At 40.0% G+C, this 8,790-nt stretch overlaps 1 long non-coding RNA gene across 1 annotated transcript; it reads right to left on the bottom strand.

Annotated features, from left to right (window-relative positions):
- Positions 1-1,189: 1,189 nt before the first annotated feature.
- LOC147752276 (uncharacterized) lies at positions 1,190-5,048 on the bottom strand. The gene is made up of 3 exons (XR_015314516.1): positions 4,454-5,048; positions 2,971-3,098; positions 1,190-2,391 (listed from the first exon to the last, which is right to left on the bottom strand). It is a non-coding gene; the product is annotated as an uncharacterized LOC147752276 (long non-coding RNA).
- Between the last annotated feature and the right edge of the window lie 3,742 nt (positions 5,049-8,790).

Raw genomic sequence — 8,790 nt, forward strand, 5'->3', positions numbered from 1 at the left:
TTTCAGCCCTAGATATTCAACATACCCAGTGACCTTTATCGATTGTCGATAAAGGAAATCAAGGCCGTCTCAACTGAACTAGCAAGGAACAGTAAAAACTTCCGAAGGAAACGATTTAGACATAAAAAAATGTAAACGGGCCTTTTTTTAAGGCCATTTTAGCCCTACTAACTTGATGATGCCGAAGTTGTTCGAAGCACAAATGTATATTTGTTGTTGTTGTACTAAAAAATGTCTGATAAAACACGCCCGACACGGCGAAATTTGATTTTACTTGCTTGCTCGCCATATTTTTGACCAGCGTTCTCGTGTACAGTAGCGGTCTGCTGCAAGCATTACAGAACTTCACTACATTGTCTCAGTTCGAATGTGACCAAACGGTGATTGCGGAACTGCTCCGTACACGAAATAACGGGACATTTTTCTGAATTTCGCCCCCTGCAAATGCCCTCAATTCCCAAGAAGTACAAATATTTCTTTAATCCATCGGCAAACATCGGGTAACGCTTTATCCAACCACTTGCCAAATGCATGGGCACCCATACAACCCTGACTGGGCCCCGCGTTGCTCAGAATTTTCGTGCATCGGCTAGTCCACCGTAACCATATTACCCTGAATGCATGGAAGAACCTTGGTCTTTCTGCTAGTGGGGCAGTTGTCCCTTGTTCGTATAAAACCATTTTAATCTGGAACGCGACTGTTTGAAAAACCTTCGAACCGTTAAGCATCGCGTACAGGAAGCGCAGTTGGCCTCACCAGACAGAGGAAGAAAGTTGGACACGGGGTGTTGGGGCACACGCTCATGTTCGAGTTAATCGCGACCGAAAGGCGAAGAGTTATTGAAGAGGACTTTCCAGTCTGCCTCAGAATCAAACCTGTGGATGCATCGAAGGACCAGCAAGCGGGAACGGGTTTCGTTTCGGTTCAGAGGGATAATGCAATTGCAAAACTATATGTTGACGGACCTTGCTTTACATTAGACATATACTAAAGTTCTACACTTCGTTATATAATTGTAAAGTTACACAGTTATCTATATAAATTAACCCTTATAAATAATAACCCTAATAATAAACCCCTATACGGCTATATTTTGTAATTTTCTGCTAGGCCAAAGCATAGGTGCTTGTAATTTGAGTTGGGAATTCAACACGTACAGGGTATAAATGTATTCTATTTATTGAGTACTGTAGTTGCAGACATTATTTTATTAGTTATGTCCATAATAAATTACAAATCACTTCGTATAAAATCGGCGTGTCCTGGCCGATAAGGCATTGGATACGCGTTCATCTGCGACAGGATATTTCTGTTGGCCGCATGAGAAAATGCTACCGAAAAAGCACCTCGTGATTAATTGACATCAACTGTTACTTTGTTTACGCAAAGTTGTCCCAATATTTTAGAAAAGATTTTTTAGTGGTATCTTTGCGTAAGCTTCTCTAATCTCGCTTTATGAAAGCTTCATCAAGTTCTGAGATTTTCAATCCACAATTGTCTGAGCAACTATACGTTTCAGTCCACTCAGTGCAAAAGTCGGAGATAAGAAGGACCACATATTGAGTTTAACGGCCACCATGACGATCGGTGAAATATGGATTAATGGGAAATTATATTCATATCTGAAAAAGGTTATAGCCTTTACGCAGAAATGATACCCATAGATACACGTGATGGATGACTCTCAGCTTTACAAAACTCAACAGCTCTTTTGAATCCAATATAATGTGTAGCTCACTTGACGATGGAGTCGGTCACCGCTTCATAGCAATACTTGGCTTATTAGAACCTATCGAATCCAATAAATATTTTGGCAAATCAATGATTTCTGTATGTACAATACTGGATAGAACGAATGCTACGTTGAGGTTGTCGAACCTGGTCGTAGTTCACGCAGTCGTCTAACATGGTCACTTTTTTCCGTATGGTGCGCGAACAGGGCTTGATTCCTCGTTCAATTTAGTTGTATGTATATGGAGTGATGCCGTTTGTAAATTTTGCACATAGCTGGCATTTACCGCTGGACCAATTAAATGAGCGTTTTCTTCTGAAGCATGACCTTTCTCGCTGCTTCACGAGGTACACAACATATAGTGTTGTCGTATTCAGTTGTGCGAGAGCTGGCTCAAATGATACGAAAAAGTGGAGAAAGTCCGATGCCTAATCTATTCCTTTCGATTTTTCGCAATGAAACGAAATCGTGTTCGTTTTAGGGAGAGACCGTGATTTTTTGTTGCCTAGCATAAATTGGCTCCGTTACATCTTCCAGGCTGGCAGCATTCCGCGTCCGTCAGTGGAGCTGCATCCGCCTGAATTGTTACTCGCACTTTGCAGCACCGCCTGTCAAATGTGTTTACATACATATGGTAAAAGCCGCCTCGATCCGTTTCCTGGAAATATCGATAGAAATAGAAATTCAGTAAGAACAAAGCCAAGTTTTAAACAGGCAGGCCAATACGCACACAGCCTATGTCTCTACGTGTACTCCTAATTAATATACGATTTTTTTTTCCAGCACAACAGATCGTAGAACAACAGATTTAGTAGGCAAATTTTCTGTATTTAAGTACTATTGGGATAAAACCTATCTAGCCAATTTACCAACTCTATAGATAATGTTTTTGTAAATTTAAAAATATAGTTAATAGATTTTAGTATTCGGCAGTTATCATCCACGGTTTAAAGCAACAAGGCCCTACTCGAAACATGGCAGGCTCTAGATTGAACTTTGATGTGACCCACTGATGCCTATCGCAGAGTACTACTCAAAATATCTCTTTATATTCTTACCTATGCAGATCTTATTAAATTTAAGTTAAATGGGGCTATGCTAGTTTTCATAAACGTTAGAATTGCTTAACAGTAGATTCCGTCGAACATGTATTCGTTCGTTCATCCGACCTGATTTTAATCTCTTATTAAATAATAAGTTTCGTAAGCTTTTTTGTCTAAATTGGTGGACGTATTACGGCTGAGAGGCGTTTGTCGATCTGGAAAACGGTGGTCCTTTCGATATCAATAGGCTCCCCTTGGCTGCATGTAGCCAGTAGAACACAGAAAAGTAGGACCGGACACCACAGGAGCTGCATTCCTTGAGCTGCAAGCAGAAAAAGGACGCAACAGAAAACGCGTACGCGTTTAGTGTTTTGTTTTTCGCCGTTACTTTAAGCCTTTCCATAGGGGCCAGTAGCTGGTCTTGCCTAAATCGTTTTTGGTATCATAATCGCACATGTAGTGTGAATAGGTTCGAACAGCTTAAGCACTCACTCGGACGAAGTGCCACTACAAGCTAACCAGTCCCCGCTTGATATTCGGTGAAGGTTTAACCTGGACCTCTACATTTTGGATCAAGACAGAGACATTTGCCTGTAGAATTAAGCGTCATTCCAGAGATTTTGTATCTATTATAGATTGGACTACGCATAAGAAAAGGTTATCGCGTCGCCGAAAACAGACGTATTCGATTTAAAAAAACGTGATTGCAAAGTATCTTTCTTACTCAAGGTAACCGTCCGTACGTCTGGAAATGTTGTAGTTTCAACTTGGCCTTTGACAAATTGAATTTTCGTATAAATTGCGTCGGTTCGTGCTATAATCGATAAGCATCGCTTCGCAGAGGTCTGAATTGTTTCGGCACTTCACGTTTCGCACTTCACCGAAACACAGACAGAACGGATTATTTCTTAAAAAAAAGGCGTTCTATTCAGTGGCGATATCCGGTAAGAACGCGGCGACGATGTTCTCCTGCCCGTCAATCCGGTCCGCCAATTAAGCACTCGGATCGACGGAGAGAGGGCGACGATTTTCCCTCATATCGTCTCAGATCAAGCTTTCATACGCGGATTGACATATTCAAGCAGCTGTGATCTGTTTTCGGATAAAATGGAAAGCTTTAGATCTCACTATTGTTTGTAACCATGATTATTTTAAGATGTCAGTTTGTACGACAGATGCTTATAAGGTTATATACGATTTTTTGCTGAGCTATCGAACACAAAGCATGACATTTTGTCGGTCGTTTACTATATCAATTTTATGGATTACTTTTGATCCTATTTTGTGATGTTATATACATACGAATGAAATCTACACGCATAGAATAACGATTCCAGCTAAACATATGAACACGGAGGTGGTTAAATCTTGTTGACTGACACCTCCGTTCACACGTAAACTTCCAAGTAGTTAAGTTTGTCTCTGTACTAATAATTTTCAAATTACAAAGTTCTCTAATAAAATCTACACACTTAAATTTCATTAGCAGTTCCGCAAACGAAGAACTATCTTCTAGCTAATTCTTAGTACTCGTGAAGTTGCCTATCACAGACTACTAACACTTATATATGTCTTGCATATGAGCTTTTTGCACATATTGAATCCACTAGCTTTTTATTACTGGCGATTTTCAATTGCAATGCCGTTGAGCACATAATTTTATTCGAAGGGTCTCACCTGTCTGCATAATGTTTGCGCGAATGCCAGAAACCGTGTTTCAGCCCTGGTACACTATAGCGACGACGACGACGACGACAACGACGACGATGAGCGAACGTTTTGGAAGAACGGGAAAAATCGCTTCTTCAGATCGTTTTGCGACGTCGTCTTTTAAACGGCCGTTTTGAAAGGCCCAGCTTTCTAGCGAGCATACTTCGGCTGCTCTTTCCCGCCCTAGTCAGGCTTTCCCTTGCGTTGGTCTCTCCATGGACTTCTATTCATTCTTAGTCGTGTCCTTCTTTCTCATTTGCTCCGCTTCAGATTTTTGTTCGCGTTTGTTTCTGCGTTTCATCCTGTCCGGTCGTCGTCTTCCCTCCTCTTCTTTGCATTCGGCGGGATCGCGATGGCTTAACTGATAGGGACAACGATTGCCGAAGCACAAAACAACACGTTGACGCTAGGCAACGAGCTGAGCTGCTGCTGCTCTGGGTGGTACGTAATAGAGGCCAGAAAGTTGGACAGAACTCGGTCGTTCAATCCATCGCAGTCTGAAAGACTAAACTCCGTTGTTTTTCCGTTTGTGCGTTCCAAAGGTCGAAGAACGCAACGTGCAGCAATAGCCAGTGCTACAGAAATGAAGCAACGCTATCACGTCACGTCAAATAGTAGTTCTGGCTGAAAGTTAGCAAAGCTAAAATGAACAAATACTAGAGAGTGCGTTCGTGGCTTTAAAAGGGGAAGATCGCAGGGAGAGGAGGAAATGAAGAAATTAACATCACAACACAGCAGCAACAACAACAACGATCATTATTGTTGTTGTTGTTGTCGTTAAAAATTTTTGTAGCCTCATGATGATAACTGGCAGATGAGGCAACGGTAACAAGGCAGCCATGAGGCAAAGTAACGGATTTTGGCCAGTGGAGGGTGAGCTGGCTAAATGCTTGCAGAGACTGCGACTTTTCGTTGGGCAGTGTTTTCGATCCAGAGCCAAAGCAGTCACTGAACATGATGACTAAGTGACTGGTTAAGCGTCTCCGTGACATTTATCAGCTTGCCAGCCTGCAGCTGAGTTACGAAAACTGGAATATTCAGCGTAGACAATAAGTATTTTGCTTCGCTTATATATAAAGGTATATAAGTGCATGTCAAAGGCTACTGTTGCTGCTGTCCAGCTGAAAGCTTTCTAGGCCATTTAAGCAAACGGGCATGGCTATAAAGGAGAGTTCAGACAAACTTTTTAAAAGTTTGGTTGTTCAAGCTGTGAAACAGTTTTTTCTGGGTCATAGGAGTCCAGCTAGAAATTTCTGCATGAACTCATAATCTATTCGACACTATAGCTCTGTATATAAATGAAAATTTCAAAGTTCCATGGCTGGTACATGCTGATCTTAATGTTAAATTTATAACTGAAAGGACTATAGGTAACAGACTGTGTTGATGCTTCACTCTCTACTAACTTTAGCGGTTTCGAGATTATCTGTTGAGGAGATCTTTGACAGTGCCGAGGTTTTTACCAGAGAAGAGCTGTATCTCTATTGACGGTTGATACGGGATGACGGCGCATCACTCTAGAAAACAATTAAAATGATCGAGCAACTCAATCCCTCTTAGAAAGCGATTCCTTTGACTTGCGAGCAGGATTACGAATATCACACGTTCTGCAATGCTCGAGGTCCAGCAGTAGGTCAACCAGGTAACTAATTTCGATTGTCCTGTATGGAGCACGGTTAATTTAGGGAGGCTTTGATAAAGGTTACACAATAAGTAAGGCCTCGTATTTGAAAAGGCGTAAAAAGGACATACCTTTTGAAATTTGTTGTGAAGTTTCTAAGCTCGGACACATATATATATATATATATATATATATATATATATATATATATGTGTGTCCGAGCCGTAAGCATATATATATATATATATATATGCTTACGGCAGTTTTAAAACCGAAAAAAGTATAAGGCATACAATTCAGTATGTGATGTTCATGTCTTCACGGTTTACCCTATATAGGTAAGGGAGTTCACGTGTAAATACGTGGGAAGCTTATGTTGAATATGCATATCCATTCCGACCTTTTTTTAACAATATAGAAATAGCATCGGTCTGTGTAATAAAAATTGGTGGAATGTTTGCAGTGAGTACTCGATGAGCCGCAGCTCAATGTAAACTTTACCGATGTTTGACGCTTTCTTTTTATAGATTCTGTATCCCTTTCCACTTGAATACCGATTTGTTTAAATATGAAATAAAATGTTCACCAAAAGTTATTTTGAAAGCACCAGACTGGAGAGAACCCAACCCGGCAAAGTTGGTGCAATTTATTATTAAAATCTATCTTAGTTTTACGTTGCAGAAAGGACTTTGGATTTTTCACAGTGAGAAACTTCCATGGATGTAGGAATAGATGTGCTACAGAAGCTGCAAGGATTGTGAGGTCGAGTGAATTATTATTTCCTCTTATGCCTATCACTAATCGTGATATAAAAATTTACCCTTTCAGTAATAAAGATATAGTGCTGGAATAAATGAAGTAGATCTACGTTAATTACCAATTCGAATTTATTCAGAAAAAGTGAATACTTTTGAATTTAATAGATTGAACCATGTCGCCATCAACGGTTCGCTAGGAGAAAAATATCTACTCCTAAAAAAATGCATCTGTTTTACCTTTTTGTGCAGTTTTTCTATGAAAATCTTGGCCGCTCTTCCTTTGAATGCTGAAGTGCGCTAAGTAACAACGCTGCGTTCTTCGTTTATTTTTATATTGTGAAATACATCTCTGTAAATATTTTCCTGGCTTACCGGAAGAAAACGTTAGCTTATATAGTGATATCGCCTGTCTTTACTTTAATTTGAAGCAGCAGACATAATTCAGATGAACGATATTGCAGCACATGCCTGTATCAAACATTGTATCTGTGAGAGTAAACTTTCCATTGATAGAAATAAAAATGATTTCAGTATATCCATATAAGGAAAATGCAAATATTAATAAGTTTGTGTTTGAAGTAACTGCTTGAATCGTACGTTAAACACGGGTTATTCTCTAATCTAAGTTGAGAACGTAAAACAAACTAAATTTATGTAAAACATTATGAAACTTAAGTAAACTCTATTGTAACGCATCTCTTTTTGGCCTGTTAAATGTCAAGATTACCGGCGAGTGCAAAGATGCTGTTCGTCAGCCGAAAATTTAAGTTAAATTTAATTTTTTCGAACTGGCGCCTCGTTTGAATTTCCACTCTTAGTAAGTCGTACGGGCTATCCTTTATATTAGCAAGTGGATAAGCCGATAGGTTTTACCTGTCACGAAGATCCGTTTGGGAGATTTCGACTATGTTGTCGTAGGGGACTTGGTGCATCTACATGCATGTGCACTACTAGGTGTTACCACATCTAGGGGAACTATGCATAATATTCTTTAGGATTTCATTCTGCAATGCGGCTGTAGTGCGCTTGGAAATATGCTATGTAGTTAGTTCCTATAGCATGCCTTGTAGATCATCTGACAGCACAAAAAAATGTTTTAGTTAAAAAAAATTCGGTAGGTCTGTTTTGCAAACACACAAACTGAAAATTGCTAAATTGGGCAGCTTTTATTATTTTACTTTGGCCATATTGTCACCTTGAAGAAACGCCTACAATTATTTTCCAATGCAGCCCCATATCTTCGAAACGATTCCTTAAAGGGGGCCTATGGTTTTCCTCACGTACCGAAGAAGGTAAATAATAGTAACGTGTACGCCAATAATCGAGTCGCGTTTAGCTATTTGTTCTTCAGCATGATTTTTCACTACAGATGAATTCGTAGAGTGCAAAAGGGAGGAAGAGATCTAATTGACGAGACAGGACTTTATGACTGGAAAGGACGCGCTCAGTAATTAACCCTGATAGAAAGCTTTCTCTCATATAAATCTTCTAGTTGAGCCTTATTAAAAAATAACATTCAGTTGCTACTTTACGTGCTTGACGTACATGTTCGTATCCATCGATGTCATTCACATGACAGCCACATCCTGCCTAATCAGCGAGTCGCATCGATAAAAATTCATTGTGTGGGAAGGAAACGCTATCGTGAGGAGAAATGATGGGGAAAGGGAGGTCTTTTTTCAGCGGTTAGGTGTCTTCAGAAACATTTAGCCATCTAATCAGGATCCGTCGTCACCTTATGCTATCAGGCCTGTTTCTTATGCTTTTTTCCAATCCTGCATAAGGTTTACTTCTTACCTCAACTCCTCTTCCTATCGGAACTCGGTGACCGTCACCGTTCGACCTTTGTGGGAATGAACAGCTTTGTTAGCTATGAAATTTTAGGCGTACGTATCTACCTATTCCTTTTTCGTAGATAATCCGTA

The sequence above is a fragment of the Varroa jacobsoni genome, unplaced genomic scaffold, assembly GCF_002532875.2.
Source record: "Varroa jacobsoni isolate VJ856 unplaced genomic scaffold, vjacob_1.0 scaffold_1366, whole genome shotgun sequence".
NCBI classification, from domain to species: Eukaryota; Metazoa; Arthropoda; class Arachnida; order Mesostigmata; family Varroidae; genus Varroa; species Varroa jacobsoni.